We start from the raw sequence: 20,328 nt of genomic DNA on the forward strand, positions 1-20,328 counted from the left end.
ACCCTGCTGGCATAAGAATTCGTCACATGCTCATAAATTAGTGTGACTGTTCATACTTGGTTCCCATCACTGCTTCATTTGATATTATTCATTGTTGTCTTTCAACCACTCTTTCTTGGAGCAACTCTTGTAGCAGAGAAAAGAAGGAAAATGTAACCAATAATACAGTATAAATATATAACTAACATCACAAGTTTATTCTAAAAGCCTTATTTAATGTTAACTCAAAGTCAATATGGTTAGTGAAAATAACAGTATCCATCAATAAATGGTCATAAAACATAGGGAGTTCAATCTTACTATTCAGTCTATTTATTATTATTATTATTAATAATAATAATTTTCCATTACATAGATCTATCTTTGCTCTGTCTGACTGGCACTCTTTGAAAGAAAATTGCCATATTACTGTTGCTAATAACACTTCTTTACTATCACTTCTTTACTTTTTTGTTTGTTAGTTTGTTTGCTTTTTGTTTTTTTAAAAATAAATGTTTGGAGATTCACCCTGAAGAAAACCTTGATATGGTACTATACTAATGTTTCTATGGGAATGGTGTGGTTTAACCCAGTTGGCAGTTGTTTAGCATGATGTCAGATGGTATGGAATACCCCTTTGGCCAGTTTGGGTCAGCTGTCCTGGGTCTGTCCCCTCCCAGATCCTGCTGCACCCCTAGCCTGCCCACTGGCAGGACAGAGCGAGAAGCTGAAAAGTCCTTGGCTTAGTGTAAGCACTGCTCTGTACAATTAAAACATCAGCATGTTATCAGCACTCTTCTCATCCTAATCCAAAACATAGCACCCTACCGGCTACTAGGAGGAAAATTAACTCTATCCTAACTAAAACCAGGACAGGGAATTTTGCGTAGAATAGGCATCCTTCATATTGTTGATCTACAGTATATTTTTAACTGGAAAAAAGGTATGAATACAACTCACTGACGAATACACCATAGTTGTGTCCATTTGAACACAAGCTGCCTATCTTCTGCTAAAAAATCATATTTGTGAACTCTTCAGGTCACAGAGGACTGCTAGGTTCAGCTTTCTACATGAAACAGGCCAAAAGTTATAATCCTGCTACCTCTGTATTGGAAACTATAATAAATCATTAATGAAAATATTTTTTCTGATGAGTGAATATTTAAGAATGCATCCTCTGTCTGCTAGCTCATCTTAATGACAGTCCCTTGTGTTGAAATGTATACTTAATTTGTCATTTGAATTTGACTGGTTTAGTTCAGCTCTGCAATCTATTTCAGGTAGTTTGAAGACATACTTTGGTGGAAATCATCTAGAGGCTGACCATGGCATTTGACATCCATTTGACATCTCTCACAGCCAGTAGCTGGACACCATTTAATTAAAGCAAAATTGCATGTAGCAAGCATGCTTCTCACATGAAACAGGTAAAAACCATTTTTTTTTTTACTACTACTTTTTGTTTTGTTTTATTTCATTTTGTTTTGCTTTTCCCCACTAATATATGTAGTACAGGCTATAAGGGTATAATGTACGTAATTTTAAATTAAACAAGCAAAAGTAACATTTTCCATCATGCAGTGAAAAACATGGGTCTGAAATACACCTCGACCTTTATGTTTTTCATACCAAATAAAGCATCATATTACAACTGTGTGTTATATCTAGTTCTCATGAAGAATATGAGATAGCAAATAAAACAGCACATCATATAATGCTGAGGCATAGGATGTACAGTAATGCAGAGAAATATTGAAGTAACACACATATGAACTAAGTTCTTTAGACAATTCTTTATTTTATATAAATTATTCTTATTCTTAATGGAGCTCCAATCTCCCCAGACATAATCACTGCTTATTTTTGGACTCTTCAACATATGTAATCATGAAAATTTCCTGACACCAAAAGTGGGTATTTAAAAACTCCCACAAGAAAAATAAATCAATGATTAAGTAAAGCAAAACAAAACAAACAAACAAAAAAAAGCACATGTAAACTTCTAAATGATGCAGTGTGACAATGAAGTTACATGTCTAAGTCAATGAATCCTTTTGGTTAAAGATGAGCACCTTCTGCATCATAACATGTCTTTTCTCATCTTACAATTTAAATAACATTTGACATCTTTGGACTTTCCAAAGATGCCCATCTACTCATTTGCCATTGAAGCATACAAATATCTTTGGAGGTGCCTTACAAGCTTGATTATTTGCTCTGTAGGAAGGCATCAACAGCTCTTTAGTATATGCTTTTATGGCCCATTTAATTATTTTCATCTGTAGTTGGATGATTCCTCTGTTAGTGACAGTGAAATTAGAGCACCAGATGCTGATAGAGAAAAGGATTCTACCTTGTCCATCACTGAACAGATGCATGTTCTGAAATTTTCAGAGATCCTGACTGAGCCTCTTGTTCTAGAGGCCAAAGGCAGATGATGTTCTACCAAATTGTCTGTTAGGTCCCTTTGGAAAGCAGCAAGGGAAAAGGACATGCCATAAATCTGGCAAACCAGCAATTCAGAAAATCCTTTGAATTGCTAACATTTAAATATGAATGCTAATATGTGTGATTCTTCAGATAAGTATAACATATCACAGAATCATCCAGGTTGGAAGAGACCTCCAAGATCACGTAGTCCAACCTCTGACCTAGCACTAACAGGTCCTCCACTAAACCATATCACTAAACTAATACATAAGCTATATACATGAGTAGAGAATACATTAAAATATTAAAAATAATAATAATAAAAAGAATGGGAAGTAGAAATGTGAAAATGAGCAGAAATTCTTTAATTTGAAAATGTAACACAGGCAGTACAGAAAATAATCAGAAATAATAATTGGGGAAAAGGTTGCTTGCATTGTGGCAGTGACTATCTGTTAGAACCTATAAAACATGAGGAAAAAAAAAAAAAGAAAAAAAAAAGAAAAAAAATTTACGAAAATCTCAAATAATACCAGTTAAACACTTTGTAATATTTAAAGTTTAGAAAGAAATGTTACTCACACATAACTGAAATGCAGAGGTATATGTTGTTAGTCAATGTCTCAACTTCATTAGAGCTAATTTATTGAGCTTTTTGAAGACCCAAGACCTATCTCTTGCCCAATGCCTCTCTGCTTCTTGATATTTTAGTTGGACCAAATGCATTATGGATAAATACCCTAATGCTGATTAATGATTATGACATAAAAGTCATTTACAATTTGGGACTGGATTTATAAATCATTGTAAGATTATTTATGATTGTCGTGGTTTAGCCCGGCTGGCAGTCAAACACCACACAGCCGTTCGCTCACCCTCCCCCCTCCCTCTCCGGGATGGGGGAGAGAAACGGGAAAAGTGAAGTCTGTGAGTTGAGATAAAGACAGTTTATTAAGACAGGGAAAAGAATAACAATAACAATAACAATAACAATAATAATAATAATAATAATAGTATCAATAGTAATAATGTGTACGAAATAAGTGATGCACAATGCAATTGCTCACCACCCGTTGACCGATGCCCAGCCTATCCCCGAGCAGCCGGCCCCCCCCTCCACCCCGGCTAGCCACCCCTATATATTGTTCAGCATGACGTCAGATGGTATGGAATACCCCTTTGGCCAGTTTGGGTCAGCTGTCCTGGGTCTGTCCCCTCCCAGCTCCTGCTGCATCCCTAGCCTGCTCGCTAGCAGGACAGAGAGAGGCTGAAAAGTCCTTGGCTTGGTGTAAGCACTGCTCTACAACAATTAAAACATCAGCATGTTATCAGCGCTCTTCTCATTCTAATCCAAAACATAGCAGCCTGCCAGCTACTAGGAGGAAAATTAACTCTGTCCTACCTGAAACCAGGACAGATATCCACCCCTTATTCCATACCATTTATGTCATGCTCAGGTTACACTCTTTCCAATACCTTCTAATTAATCACCATTTTCATCTATGATATATAGCAACCATGGTAGCGATGACATACAGTGTTATATGATAATTAACATACTATAATTCAACTCATGGGCTATTCTCACCCAGTATTAGGTCCCCTTGAGGTACACACCGGACCTCCCCATTCTCTTGCATTACCCACCAAGTGCATCCAGGTCCCTGAGCAAAAGCAATCCCACGAATGGGCTTGCCTTTTCCTGAGGCGGGAGTAGCCCAGACTGTCTTACCCAGCATGTTTCTTACGTGCACTACAGGAACTTTATCCCCTTCTACAGTGCGTAACAGGTTTGATTGGGCAGGTCCAGCTCGGTTGGCAGATCCTCTAGTATTGACTAACCAGGTGGCCTTTGCCAAATGTGTTTCCCAATTTTTGAATGTCCCAGCACCCATTGCTTTCAGTGTAGTCTTTAACAGTCCATTGTATCGTTCAACTTTCCCGGAGGCTGGTGCATGATAAGGGATGTGATACACCCACTCAATACCATGTTCTTTGGCCCAAGTGTCTATAAGGTTGTTTCGGAAATGAGTCCCATTGTCTGACTCAATTCTTTCTGGGGTGCCATGTCGCTATAGGACTTGCTTTTCAAGGCCCAGGATAGTGTTCCGGGCGGTGGCATGGGGCACAGGATATGTTTCCAGCCATCCGGTGGTTGCTTCCACCATTGTAAGTACGTGGCGCTTGCCGTTGCGGGTTTGGGGGAGTGTGATGTAATCAATCTGCCAGGCCTCTCCATATTTGTATTTCAGCCATCGTCCTCCATACCAGAGAGGCTTTGACCGTTTGGCTTGTTTAATTGCAGCACATGTTTCACAATCATGAATAACCTGTGCTATAGTGTCCATGGTCAGGTCCACCCCTCGGTCACGAGCCCATCTGTATGTTGCATCTCTACCTTGATGGCCTGAGGTGTCATGGGCCCATCGGGCTATAAATAATTCACCTTTATGTTGCCAGTCCAGGTCCACCTGAGCCACTTCAATCTTAGCAGCCTGATCCACCTGCTGGTTGTTTTGATGTTCTTCAGTAGCCCGATTCTTGGGCACATGAGCATCTACATGGCGTACCTTTACAACCAGGTTCTCTACCCGGGCAGCAATATCTTGCCACAATGCAGCAGCCCAGATGGGTTTGCCCCGGCGTTCCCAGTTGTTCTGCTTCCATTGTTGTAGCCACCCCCACAGGGCATTTGCTACCATCCATGAATCAGTATAGAGATAGAGAACTGGCCACTTTTCTCGTTCAGCAATATCTAAGGCCAGCTGAACGGCTTTCACTTCTGCAAACTGACTCGATTCACCTTCTCCCTCAGCAGCTTCTGCAACTCGTTGTGTAGGACTCCATACAGCAGCTTTCCATCTCCGATGCTTTCCCACAATACGACAGGACCCACCAGTGAACAGGGCATACTTCTTCTCATTTTCTGGTAGCTTGTTGTACAGTGGGGCTTCTTCAGCACGGACCACCTCCTCCTCTGATGATATCCCAAAGTACTTGCCTTCTGGCCAGTCCATAATCACTTCCAGGATTCCTGGGCGACTGGGGTTTCCTATTTGAGCCCGCTGAGTAATCAGTGCAACCCACTTGCTCCATGTAGCATCAGTTGCATGATGTGTAGAGGGGACCCTTCCTTTGAACATCCAACCCAGTACCGGCAGTCGGGGTGCCAGGAGGAGCTGCGCTTCAGTACCGACCACTTCCGAAGCAGATCGAACTCCCTCATATGCTGCCAATATCTCCTTTTCGGTTGGAGTATAGCGGGCCTCAGATCCTCTGTATCCCCGACTCCAAAACCCCAGGGGTCGACCTCAAGTTTCCCCAGGTTCTTTCTGCCAGAGACTCCAGGTGGGACCATTCTCCCTGGCTGCGGTGTAGAGCACATTCTTTACATCTGGTCCTGTTCGGACAGGCCCAAGGGCTACTGCATGAACTATTTCCTGTTTAATTTGTTCAAAGGCTTGTCGTTGCTCAGGGCCCCATTCAAAAGCATTCTTCTTACGAGTTACTTGGTAGAGCGGGTTTACAATCAGACTGTAATTTGGAATATGCATTGTCCAAAACCCCACGACACCTAGGAAAGTTTGTGTTTCCTTCTTGCTAGTTGGTGGAGACATAGCTGTTATTTTGTTGATCACATCCATTGGGATTTGACGACGTCCATCTTGCCATTTTATTCCTAAAAACTGGATCTCTCGTGCAGGTCCTTTAACTTTATTTTGTTTTATGGCAAAACCGGCCTTCAGAAGGATTTGGACTATTTTCTTCCCTTTCTCGAAAACTTCCTCTGCAGTGTCACCCCACACAATGATGTCATCGATGTACTGCAGGTGTTCAGGAGCCTCCCCCTGCTCCAGCGCAGACTGGATCAGACCATGGCAAATGGTAGGGCTATGTTTCCACCCCTGGGGCAGCCGATTCCAAGTATATTGGACTCCCCTCCAAGTGAAAGCAAACTGTGGCCTGCACTCTGCTGCTAGAGGGATGGAGAAAAATGCATTAGCAATATCAATTGTGGCATACCACTTGGCTGCCTTTGATTCCAGTTCGTACTGGAGTTCTAGCATGTCCGGCACTGCAGCACTCAGTGGTGGCGTGACTTCGTTCAGGCCACGATAGTCCACTGTTAGTCTCCACTCACCATTAGACTTTCGCACTGGCCATATGGGACTATTAAAAGGTGAATGGGTCTTGCTGATCACTCCTTGGCTCTCCAGTTGACAAATTAGCTCGTGGATGGGAATCAGGGAGTCTCGGTTGGTGCGATATTGCCGCCGGTGCACAGTTGTGGTAGCGATTGGCACTTGCTGTTCTTCAACCCTCAGCGACCCCACAACAGAAGGGTCCTCTGAGAGACCGGGCAAGGTAGACAACTGTTTAATGTCCTCTGTCTCTAAGGCAGCTATGCCAAAAGCCCAGCGGAACCCTTTTGGGTCCTTGAAATATCCTCTTCTAAGATAGTCTATGCCAAGGATGCACGGAGCATCCGGGCCAGTCACAATACGGTGCTTTTGCCACTCATTTCCGGTTAGACTCACTTCAGCTTCCAATACAGTTAACTGCTGGGATCCCCCTGTCACGCCATAAATACAGATGGGCTCCGGCCCTTTACAGCTTGATGGCATTAGAGTACATTGTGCACCGGTGTCTACTAGAGCCTTATACTTCTGTGCGTCAGACGTGCCAGGCCATCGAATCCACACAGTCCAATAAACTCGGTTGTCCCTTTCCTCCCCCTGGCTGGAGGCAGGGCCCCTCTAGTCCTGGTCAGAATCTTCGTTTCTGTGTTTAAAAGACTGCCTGCTAGAAGTTGGAGCAGCAAACTTTTCAGAGAACCCCTTTCTCCCGATTGTTTTCTTTTGCAACTCACGTACCCGTGCCTCTAGGGTCTCAGTAGATTTTCCATCCCATTTTCTCATGTCCTCTCCATGGTCACGTAGGTAAAACCACAGGGTGGCGCGGGGTGTGTACCCACCGTATTGTCTTCTTTGCACGGATGCACGTTTACCCCTAATAGCCGAGACGCTGGTTTGTACAGGTGGGGAAGAAAATACACTCTCTTTAAGTTGGTGGACCTCTTCAAACAGTTTCTCCAAAGTATTCTCTTTTAGTTGGTGGCCACTGGCTCGTTCAGGTTGGGGGGAATATAAATTCTCTTTAAGTTGGTGGACCTCTTCAAAAAGTTTCTCCAAAGTATTCTCTTTTAGTTGGTGGCCACTGGTTTGTTCAGGTGGGGGGGAAGATAAATTCTCTTTAAGTTGGTGGAACTCTTCAGAGAGTTTCTCCACAGCCGAGACTCAGGCCTGTAGGGAAGAGGAGAGATTTCCTTCGTACTCCCGGAGTTGTTTAGCCACGTCACCCACTGTGGGATCTTCACCGTCTATCCAGGTTATTATTGACAATGTGCTGTCCCATGTTGATGGTGCATTCCGTACAAACTTCCGCCACATGGGTCGAGTACACTGGACTTCATCTGGATCTGTGGATGTTTGTGCGTCGTCTAGGTCCTTATAAATTACTTCCCGTATGGCTAATTCCCTCAGGTACTGAATTCCCTTCTCCATGGTGGTCCACTTGACTGGTAGACATACAAGTTCTTCCTTGTAGGGATACCTTCCCTTCACAGCTAACAGGAGACGCCTCCAGAGGCTGTGAGATCGTGCTCCATCTCCAATTGCTTTGTCAATGCTTGCATCTCTAGCAAGGGATCCCAACCGCTTGGCTTCCCTGCCCTCTAATTTCACACCATTGGCTCCAGTGTCCCAGCACCGGAGCAGCCAGGTGACAAGCTGTTCACCTATACAACGACCAAAATCTTTTCGCACATCTCGTAGCTCACGCTGGTATAGGGTTCGGGTAGTTACTGTTGACTTACTGACATCCTCATCCTCATCTTCATCCTCCTGCACACTTGATGGCCCAGCCTCGTCTTCTCCAGACCCAGACTTAGCAGAAGACTTTCTGCGTTCTAAACGACCTGCGTCTCTATACCATTTTTTCACCTTTTCTACAGGGGCAACTTGCACTGCTACAGCTCGCCTCTCCGACCCAGCCACAGGGTCTGCCACAGGGATTGGAATACCCTCTGCAGGGTCAACTTGCACTGCTACAGTTCGTTTCTCCGACCCAGCCACAGGGTCTGCCACAGGGGTTGGAGTACCCTCTGCAGGGGCAACTTGCACTGCTACAGTTTGTTTCTCTGACCCAGCCACAGGAGTGGGAACGGCTGCGGGAGCTGGAACGGCTGCAGGAGCTGGAGCCGGGACGGCTGCGGGAGCTGGAACGGCTGCGGGAGCTGGAGCCGGGGCGGCTGCAGGAGCTGGAACGGCTGTGGGAGCCGGAACGGCTGCGGGAGCTGGAGCTGGAACGGCTGCGGGAGCTGGAGCCGGAATGGCTGCGGGAGCTGGAGCCGGGACGGCTGCGAGAGCTGGAACGGCTGCGGGAGCTGGAGCCGGGACGGCTGCGAGAGCTGGAACGGCTGCGGGAGCTGGAGCCGGGACAGCTGCGGGAGCTGGAGCTGGAATGGCTGCGGGAGCTGGAACTGGAACGGCTGCGGGACCTGGAACTGGAACGGCTGCGGGAGCTGGAACGGTTGCGGGAGCTGGAGCCGGGACAGCTGCGGGAGCTGGAGCTGGAACGGCTGCGGGAGCTGGAGCCGGAACGGCTGCGGGAGCTGGTACGGCTGCGGGAGCTGGAGCCGGGACAGCTGCGGGAGCTGGAGCCGGGACGGCTGCGGGAGCTGGAGCTGGAGTGGCTGCAGGAGCCGGGACTGGAACGGCCGCAGGGTCTGTCACTAGGTTGATAGTAGCATCAATTGCAGCTCGATAGGCACAAGCCAGACCCCAGCACGCCACAGTGATTTGTGTCACTTTGGAACTGCCAGAGTCATGACACCTTTTTTTCAAGCATTCTACCAGTTTTTTAGGATTTTGCAGTTGTTCAGGGGTGAATGTCCAAAACACTGGAGGTGCCCACTGCCCTAGAAACCTGCCCATATCCTCCCACACTCCCTGCCACTCGCAACTATCCCGCCTCAAGACAGATCTCCGGATGAGATTCCTAAGTAGTTGTTTAACCTTAAACAAAACCTGAAGCGCATTCAGGAGACATAACAACAAGAACATGCTGGTCTGAGTATCCCAAGGATATTCAACATCTTGGAGAGCTACCGTAACTAGCTCGGGGGATAAGAGGGTGGTGAAGGAGGAAGGGAGAGTGAACAGGTAGGAAAAAATATCTTCCCCTGTCCCCTCCAGAGACTGACTCCCTGATGAAAAAAGGCAATAGGTGTAATTGCTAATAGTTTCTGAGATATGGTTTCCGAAGTATAGAGTCGACGACAGTGCTGAGTACAAATACCAGGTTAGAGTCATGACCAGATACCTCATCATTTCATAAGCCATCGTTACACCACACAGTACCATAACAATCTTAAACCAGGGCCCGGAAAGGATAAACAGCATGACAGGGAGCACATACAGAAAGTAACTTGCTATAAAACTCAATTTGGGAAACAGGCACAGCAGACTTGAGATTAAGGCAATCAACATTGTGACTAGCAACTATTAAGCAGGTCGAATACTTATACCAATTTTAGTTTAACACACTCTGGTCAAATCTGTCGATATCTCAACCCTTCGAGCCCCACGTTGGGCGCCAAATGGGCTGTCGTGGTTTAGCCCGGCTGGCAGTCAAACACCACACAGCCTTTCGCTCACCCTCCCCCCTCCCTCTCCGGGATGGGGGAGAGAAACGGGAAAAGTGAAGTCTGTGAGTTGAGATAAAGACAGTTTATTAAGACAGGGAAAAGAATAACAATAACAATAATAATAATAATAGTATCAATAGTAATAATGTGTACGAAATAAGTGATGCACAATGCAATTGCTCACCACCCGTTGACCGATGCCCAGCCTATCCCCGAGCAGCCGGCCCCCCCCTCCACCCCGGCTAGCCACCCCTATATATTGTTCAGCATGACGTCAGATGGTATGGAATACCCCTTTGGCCAGTTTGGGTCAGCTGTCCTGGGTCTGTCCCCTCCCAGCTTCTGCTGCATCCCTAGCCTGCTCGCTAGCAGGACAGAGAGAGGCTGAAAAGTCCTTGGCTTGGTGTAAGCACTGCTCTACAACAATTAAAACATCAGCATGTTATCAGTGCTCTTCTCATTCTAATCCAAAACATAGCACCCTGCCAGCTACTAGGAGGAAAATTAACTCTGTCCTACCTGAAACCAGGACAATGATGATGTTGGTTATTGATGCTATTGCACTGTTTAAATGCAGAACAGCTCCTGCATTGAATCTGTGCTAAATAGGCCTGGAAGATTATGTTATCCATTCAATAATTCAGTGCAATCGCCTTGTGAACTGTATTTTAACTACAATTTTTAGATTTCTGAACCTCCTTCAGATCCTACAGTTTCATTTTCACTGTTCAGTTACACATATAGATATCTATCAGGCATACATTTACCAAAACCTGGAATTTCCTTGGAAGGTTCACAGATCATTTGAAATCTTTTAATATCTCAACATTTTTTTAGGACAGAGGCTAATACTGATTTTGTTTGATACCTCATGACCTTTTCAAAGCTCTTTCTTTGTCTCTGCCTTTCTATTCTTTGGTGTAAGCTAGCTGCAAGCAAATATGAGCAAGGACTTGAAAATGGCTATATGCAGTAGCCGAATAGCTGGGTGTAAAGTTTCATTGAAAATGTATAAACAAGAATTCTTCTCAGAGATGTGCCAATCCTTTTAAAAGAAATATATGTGTTTTTAAACACATATACATTTATTCCAGGCACAAGAATCCTTCTGGGCAAGCAAAGGAGATATACCACAGTGAGATTTTGTTTCTGTGCTGCTGCTGTTCTCTCTAAGTCATGTTAAGGTGACTGAATTTTGAGCTTTATTCATTCAAAATATTTTCAGCTACCATGTCAGTTAGCTTTGTCTCTAGCAGCAAGAAATGTTTTCTTTTTTGGTCAGAAGGAAGGTACACTAGCATTTAATTTGTGGAGTCCATTTACAGTGTCAAATGGTGGAGATTAGGATCCTGAAGGCACTGAGGAGTTGAGCACACAGCAACTTCACAGCCCTGGACTTCAGGAGAGCAGACTTTAGCCTCTTCAAGGATCTGTTTGGTAGAGTAATGTGGGATAAAGCCCTGGAGGAAAGAGGGGCCCAGAAAAGCTTGTTAACATTCAAGGATCGTCTCCTCCAAGCTCAAGAGTGATGCATCTCAGCAAAGAAGTCAGGCAAAAATGCCAGGAGGACTACATGGATGAAAAATGAGATTCTAGCTAAAATAATTCAGGAAAATAAGGCCTACAGAAGGTAGAAGCTAGGACAGGTAGCCTGGGAGGAATACAGAGAAATTGCATGAGCAGTCAGGGATCAGTCTAGGAAAGCTAAAGCCCTAGAATTAAATTTGGCCATGGACGTCAGGGGCAACAAGAAAGGTTTATATAGGTACATCAGTGATAAAAGGAAGACTAAAGAAAATGTGAGCCCTCTCTTGAAGGATACGGGCTACCTGGGACATGGAGAAGGTCGAGGTCCTCAATGACTTTTTTGCCTCAGTCTTCAACAGCTAGTGCTCTAGCCAAACAGCTCAAGTGCCAGAAGAGAAAGACGGGCTGGGAGAATGAAGAACCACCCACTGTCGGGGAAGATCAGGTTCAAGTCCATCTAAGGAACCTGAAAATGCACAAGTCCATGGGACCTGATGAGATGTATCCATGTGTTCTGAAGGAACTGGCAGATGAAATCCATCATATTTGAGAAGAAATGGCAGCTCAGTGAAGTTCCCACTGATTCAAAGAGGGGAAACAAAACACCCATTTTTAAAAAGTGAAAAAAGGAAGACCTGGGGAACTACAGGCCAGTCAATCTCACCTCTGTGCTCAGAAAGATCTTGGACCAGATGCTCCTGGAAACTATGCTAAGGCACATGGAAAATAAGGAGGTGATTGGTAACAGCCAACATGGCTTCACTAAGGACAGATGGGGCCTGACAAATCTGGTGGCCTTCTATGATGGGGTTACAGCATTGGTGGATAGGGGAAGAGCAACTGACATCATCTACCTGGACTTGTGCAAAGCATCTGACCCTGTCCCCCATGATATCCTTGTCTCTAAATTGGAAAGACATGGATTTGATGGGTAGGCCATTCAGTGGGTAAGGAATTGGCTGGATGGTCACATTCAAAGATTTGTGGTCAATGGCTTAATGTCCAAGTGGAGATCAGTAATGAGTGGTGTTCTTCAAGGTTCAGTATTGGACTGGTGCTGTTTAACGTCTTTGTTGGTGACATGGACAGTGGGACTGAGCAAGTCCCTGCAAGTTTGCCAATGACAAACTCTGCAGGTTTGCCAATGACAAAAGGTGGCCTGCAAGAAAACGGGAGAGGACTCTTTGTCAGGAAGTGTAGTGATAGGACAAGGGCTAATGGTGCTAAAGTAAAAATGGTAGATTTAGATTAGATAAAAGGAAAAAAAAATCTTTACTCAGAGTGTGGTGAGACACTGAAACAGCTTGGCCAGAGAAGCTGTGGATTCCCCATACCTGGAAGTGTTTAAGGCCAAGTTGGATGAGACTTTGAGCAACCTGCTCTAGTGGAATGTTTTACTGCCCATGGTAAGGAGGGTTGGGGCTAGATGATCTTTAAGAACCCTTCCAACCCAAACCATTCTATGTTTCAATGATTCCATGATTCTAAGATTCTATGAGTTTGTATTTATGTGGAGCTTTTCAGGAACAAAAAGGCAGAAATACATTGTAGATTAATTTTTAATTAATCTGTACTTCATTTAAAAATATCAAAACCGAAATGTTATATATATAAGACCGTCAGATTTTATCTAGTGCTAAGGAAAAATCAGTCTTTCAGAAATGATTAGTCTGTATCTTTTTTTTTTTTTTTCCTTGAAGTTTCAGTTTTAAGTACCCTTTAAAGAACTTTTACTTGAACTTCAAGACATTGTCTTCAAGTTATGCTTATTGAAGATATAATAGTAGTAAGACTAATGTGCTGACTCCTGAGATCTCATCATAAGATTTTAATGGCAGGTTGGCATGTAAATCCTACTGCCAAACATAGTAAATCAAAGTAATATCCTAATAAGCCATGGTGAAGGACAGTTCTTGTCCATGGTTAATTCAGACGTCTTCTTCCAATATTTTCAAACTGAGACTCATTATAGTATAATAATTGAGCATTATGATTATACTGTTTTGTGGAAAATGACATCTGCAAAGTAGCTGAATTAATGAATAAGTTCTGTCAGCAAGAATCAAAACAAAAAGAAGAAAAAGAAACTAAGGCAGGCAGAATTTAACATGGAAGACGCAATGTGAAATCTTTATATTGTGTCAGAAAAAGGGAAAGCGCTCAGAGAAACAGACTTTTCCTTATTTTGATAATATGCCAAGTTCTGTTCTTGAGGATATAGCAGAGTTGTCATATAATTTTTACAAAGAATGAAAGCACATGGAATTAAGAAAAAGCAAAATTTCTGTTAAAGTTATTGTACATTTTCTATTTTACCCCATGAGTCAATACAGTACTCTTAAATGAACTTCAGTGTCCCAAGTACACCAAATCCATTTAAACCTGATTTATCCAAACATTCTTTAGCAGATTTTTGTTTAATTTGATACTGACAGTTCCCCAAGTGACACTCACTCCAGTTACTTTACTTTTATGGTATTATATATCCCCCAAACCAAGAGTCAAATCATACCTAGTGACCTGATTTCAAAGTGTTTCACCAGGCTTGAAGAGCATTATGTGTACAAAGATTGGGTCCCTCTATGGTCATATCTATGGCATTGTATTTTCTGTCTTTGTTATTAGACATTTTCTGTGTATTTCTCTGAACTTTTTTGATGAGTACAATTTGATATTCTTTCTGTCTTTTCATCCTCTTTTGTTTATGACTTTAACAAGCAATGTGTTTATGACTTCTGTTTATGACTTTAACAAGCAAATTTTTATCCCTTGTAAACTCACTATTTTCATTCTTTTGTGTTTTCTTTCTTGTGTTGCCTTTCTAATGTAAGTTTTATTCTGTTACATTCTTTGTGGCCCTAGCACCATGTGCTTTTTTGTTTGTTGTTGTTGTTGTTGTTGTTTTTCACCAGCCACCTTCCACTGATGAATGTTAACACTTCCTTCTACCATACATTCTTTGGTAGGTGCCTGCAGTTCTTACTCATACAGAATTCCCAGTGAAAGTTAGAGTCACACCTAGACTCCTCTCTAAGAAGGAGTTTAGAATGCAAGAGGCTCCATTCTGAACCTTGTGACTCAACAGGAGGGTCTCCTGGATGAGTGTGTTTAACCCTGTACTCTATGTCATAAATAACTGAGTGTACCTTGCCATCAAATCTTAAGTTGCTTCTTATTTAGAATCAAACTTTGTTAAATTGCTATAGTATATGAATAAAACATATCACTGCTTCTCTCTTTTGAGTGAAGTACATTATTCTTTCCACAACAATTCTACTTACCTGATGAGTGAAAAGGCAGGATGATGAGAATCGCATGCAAAAATTGAATGAACATGAAATAATTGTAGACAGAACACACAAGTCAGTTCAGTGTTTCATAGCGGTATAGCAAAGAATAATGAGAAAAAGATGGGATAAAGAAATATAGCCATGCCTAGAAATACTCTTTATTGATAATCCAGCTAAATATGCTATCTAACAGAACAAGGATAGCCAGTCAATGAATCATTTAAAATTGGATTTATCAAAATGCTTGAGAATATAAAGTATGTTGCCATCCTTCATTGGTATGTGAGGGAGTAAATGACCTACAAAAATTTGATGCATTTTTTTCCTTAGTACTGATTTTTACTGAAGAATTATCCCAATTATCCCTTATTGAAGCAGTTACCAGTGTCATTAACAAAATGAGTTTTCTAGCCAAATGTGCATGTTAGAAAAATAATAATAATAAAACAACAACAACAAAACACACAACTTTTCATTCATGCTAAATAATTCAGAGGATAAATCTGCTATTAACAAGTCACTCCTAGGTTTTGTGTATAAACATTTTCTGGATAAGAAAGATGTTAAAAAATAACAGAATTTTAACATAAAAGCACAATATAGTGTATTTCACTGCCAAAATATGATTTAATTTCTCACAATCAATGAAAGTCAAATATATGCATGAGTTAAAAGGCATAATAAAAACAGCTTTGTATCTAGGAGAAAAATAAATTGTTCAACCTAAAGTCCATGTGCAACCACATTTATTTGCCACATTTATTATCTTTAAGGAAGATTTTTTTTTTTTTAATTATTATTATTTTTCCTTCTGTAATTCAGAGAGAGGGATCAACTAAATGTAGAGTAAGATGTACATGAGCTGCAGTATACTTGAGGATCTTTGTAGTTGGTGGGGAAATAAAAAAAAGGAAAAAAGAAAAGTTGGCTAGGTGGGCTAATCAGAGAAGGAAATAAAAGTATTTAGAAGATCTGAGAAAGAAGAATGAAATATTTTTCAAAATCCTTCCATCCAAAGATATTCCCAGATTAAAACTTGATTAAAACCTCAAACATTAAAGCCTGGTCTTCTTTCTATTAGAAACATTTTTTGACAGATAATCTGATTTACACTAGAATATTTTTATTTCCTTGATTGAAATAAGCCTGCCTGTGTATGGCAGGGAAAGCTTCCCTTTGAATTCAGCTGAGAAAAATCTTGTTCCTATTTCTCTGTGAATTGGCCAAAATGCACGAGAACAGTAAATTTAGAAGGAAATTAGAGAGTGAGAAATCAACAGACACTTTCTACAATCACTTGGTCTCATTTCTTCTGGCTGTCCAGCTACCATCCTTCACACAACTGGAAAAGAATTGATAAGCTGCTGTAATACTACAGCAACAACTGCAGGATGAAGTTCATTGTGAGAAATGTATCACTGTGAATTTGGCTCCAGAACTACATCTTCCTGAGTGAAGATGTGATTAAATAAAATAAAATAAAATAAAATAAAAGACAATATTTACCTGTGGAGAAAGGTAATGTATTCTACCTACATGACATTGACAAGAGAAATACTTGAAAGATGCATACAGTTAGGCATACAGAAACAGAAGTGACTACCAAGGTCATTGAATTCAGAATTTTGCTATTCAGTGTGCTATATAATTGGAATTTAATCCTGAAGAGAAGGAAGAATAACCCAGTCTGCATACATTCACACACTACAAAACACAAAATGTTCCCCAGACCTCTGTCACAACACTAAGACCTCTACTACTTGAAACACAAATATTGTAAAACACTGGAGAGGGAGTAGGAGACATCAAAGGCAACATTATAAAAGGGATAAGAAAAACTTTTAAAAGCCTCAGAAAAGTGCCTCTAGAGTATTTTGAGGACTGATTAATACACTTTCTAATAAGAAATGCAAAGAAATCACTATATAGTCTGTTGCAAAGAAGATTAAGAAGCAACTTGATCACAATCCCATGAGACGCTATTCTATAATAGTTATTTAATTTGGTAGACAAAAGCATAACAAGATCCAATTACTAGGAATTAGGAAATTCTGACTTGAAATAAGCTTCAGATTTTTAATACTAAATGTTAATCACGAATAGCTAAAAATAGTTAATCATGAATAGCTTTCTGGGAAGGGAAGAAAGGGAGAAAGGAAGGGAGAAAGAAAGGAAGGAAGAAAGGAGGGAAGGGAGAAAGGAAAGAGGCCAGGAGAACTGGTGCAATTTGCACTTTTGATCATTGTTGAAGTTGTAAGCAAAAGTAAATAGCAGAGTTAATATAACAGCCCTTTAAGACTAGTATGATTCTTCTGACCTCAAAATGCCTGAGATGACCACAATGCCTGCACAATGTCTCTATTGGCTAATCACTTCTCCCCAAACAAATAACTGTTGTTACTAAACTCCCCAAACAATTTAATATGTTGACTTGCAAATATTATTCTCTCAAATATGCTAAATATTTGTGTGATGTTTTTACAACAAAAAGCAGAATTTAAGCTAGGTAACAGCCTTTATAGACATATATGCAATGTCTTACAAAACTGTTGACCAGTAACTTAAAGCAGACACCAGCCTGCTTTTAAAAGAGGAAAACATTTAAAAACTCTAAATTAAAAAAAAAAAAAAAAAAAAAAAAAAAAAAAAAAAAACTCAAACACCTGCTGGAAGCTATATGTCATTTTAATATGAGTGTAATTGCCAAGGTCTTCCATAAAAAGATCTGATATACACTTCAACGGCAGGCCAGCAGAGATGCTAACCTCATGCTGTAATCCCAGCTCACTACTGGCCGACAGGTGGAACTTTTATCCATGCCAAGTCAAAGGGAAATGAACTGTGAACATAAGAGCTCAGCAGAGCAGTTAAAGATGAAAAACAGAGATGAGGGGAATACCAGGGGAGTAAAATGCAATAATTTGGAGCAGAGGAATAGGCCAGGATAGTGATTAAAAACAGAATGGAAACACACTGAGTCTTTCTTGTGAATAGCAAGGGAGGGGAGTGATTACCAGGGGGCAGAATAGACAGTACTGGAAGGCAGGGTATGTTTTACAGTGTATTCAGGAGAACAGCACTGTTGTCAGGGTAGAAGAAAAACACAATGGATTTCCACTGAGTGTGGATGGAGTCACCTAATAGCTCAGATGAAGCATGGCTAAAGAACAGTAGGAATGTAGCCATCAACCCTTGAAACAGAATATTCAAGGATAAAATTACCTTGAGTTTCAGAGCAGCAGAGAGCTGTCTAAGACTTCAAAATTTAATATCTTGAAGAAAGTTAAAACAAGGGATTACAAAGAAAGACCATGATCTTTGGCTTTCTCAAATTTCACATATTTTAGGTGTCCTAATAAAATGCATCAGCAGCCTGAAGTTTCATACTTAGGATTTCAATGGAGGTTTTGTGTCTGCAAAACACAAATTTCTTATGAAGTCTTTTCTTCCATAAAAAAAAAAAAAAAGAAAATTAAAACACAGATTTCTCAAAACTTCTTACTTCTTTACGTCTTTCTTTCCCTCTTTCTTTCCTTCTTTCTTTTCCTTCTTTCCTTCTTTCTTTCTTTCCTTCTTTCCTTTTCTTTGTTTCCTTTTCTTTCTTTCCTTTTTCTCTTTCTTTCTTTTTCTTTCTTTCTTTCTTTCTTTTTCTTTCTTTCTTTCTTTCTTTCTTTCTTTCTTTCTTTTTCTTTTTTTCTTTCTTTCTTTCTTTCTTTCTTTCTTTCTTTCTTTCTTTCTTTCTTTCTTTTTCTTTCTCTTTCTTTCTTTTTCTTTCTCTTTCTTTCTTTCTCTTTCCTTCCTTCTTTCTTTCTTTCTTTCTTTCTTTCTTTCTTTCTTTCTTTCTTTCTTTCTTTCTCTTTCCTTCCTTCCTTCCTTCCTTCCTTCCTTCCTTCCTTCCTTCCTTCCTTCCTTCCTTCCTTCCTTCTTTCTTTCCTTCCTTCCTTCTTTCCTTCCTTCTTTCCTTCCTTCCTTCCTTCCTTCCTTCTTTCGTTCCTTCCTTCCTTCTTTCTCTCTTTCTTTCCCTTCTTTCCTTCTTTTTCTTTCCTTCTTTCCTTCTTTCTTTTTCACCTCACAAGTGCTGGATCTTATTACTCTATCTGGGAAGTTCTTAGTCTGAAAAAAATATATTAAATGAGATCTGAAGTAATTTTATTTATTGATGTGCTCTGCTCATCTCTCTTTTCATTGTCCCTCATTTATGTGACAACTTCTTCTAAACATTAAGAAGAAAGCTAATTTTAGCCATATAAATATATATATATATATATATATATATTAAGACAGCTCCCTGGCCACTACAGTTACCCTACAATTGTTTATAAATGCTCCCTACAGAAATACAGAAACACAGAAATAACTCGTTGCTATTTAAAAAATAATATTGATAAATCCTTCTTTTCCTATCTACCAGAATATGTGTATAACTTTCCATTAATATCACAATCAATTGTGAAAGTAATTTTTTTCCAATATTTTTCTGAACAATAATTTGTTATTCTTACAGTTCTTGAAAAACTAAATAATATAGTTCTATCAACTTTATCTGTACACTTAGGAATCTGAATATTTATATAATTTTTCAAAATATTTAAAATTAAGTACAACCATTTAAATAATTTCTTCATCCCCTTAGTCTTATTATTATTTTTTAAAGTAAAAAAAAAAAAAATACAAACAAGAAAATGAAATTGGTTTGAACCAAGATGAACCAAGAGTGCTGGAAAGACTATAATTTTTATTCTTCTATGTATCAGTGCTTTGTTCTTTCATAATAACATGTTTTTTTCCTGCAGGAATAAATACATAATATTAAAGACAAAATTGGAAAAAAAGAAAAAAAAAACTAACATAAACCTATGACGAAACATTCTTGTATTATTAGCAGAAAAAAAAAATTATGTGATTTATTTGTTCTGTTGAGTTTGACTTAAAACAGGTTATGATTGCTCACCTGCTTTATGTTACTGAACTATTACGATTACAGAGTGACCTGAAATATTTGGTGGAACAGATATTCACCAAGGATGCAGTTTTACATAGCATGATACTATTCATACATTAAGGAATAGATGTCAATATTCCGCCCCCCCCCCAAAAAAAAAAAAAAAAGAAAGGGGGGGGGGGGGCTATTTCCTTTCAAAAATTTCAGTTTTTCAAGATAAATTTACAACAGTACTTTAAACATTACTGAAAAAATACAGAAATTGGGGCATTGCAACTCTTCATCACATTTAGCTAGTACTTAGGACATTAATATATAATGTGAGATATAATGTAAAATCTCCTGGTTTATAAGGCTAACTTGAACTCTCATTTGCTATTTCATTAGAGATTACCCTAACCATCCCATTGTAAATTATAATAAACATTTTTTTTTTTCCCCTTCTCAAA

Source organism: Cygnus olor, chromosome 2, assembly GCF_009769625.2.
Source record: "Cygnus olor isolate bCygOlo1 chromosome 2, bCygOlo1.pri.v2, whole genome shotgun sequence".
NCBI lineage: Eukaryota > Metazoa > Chordata > Aves > Anseriformes > Anatidae > Cygnus > Cygnus olor.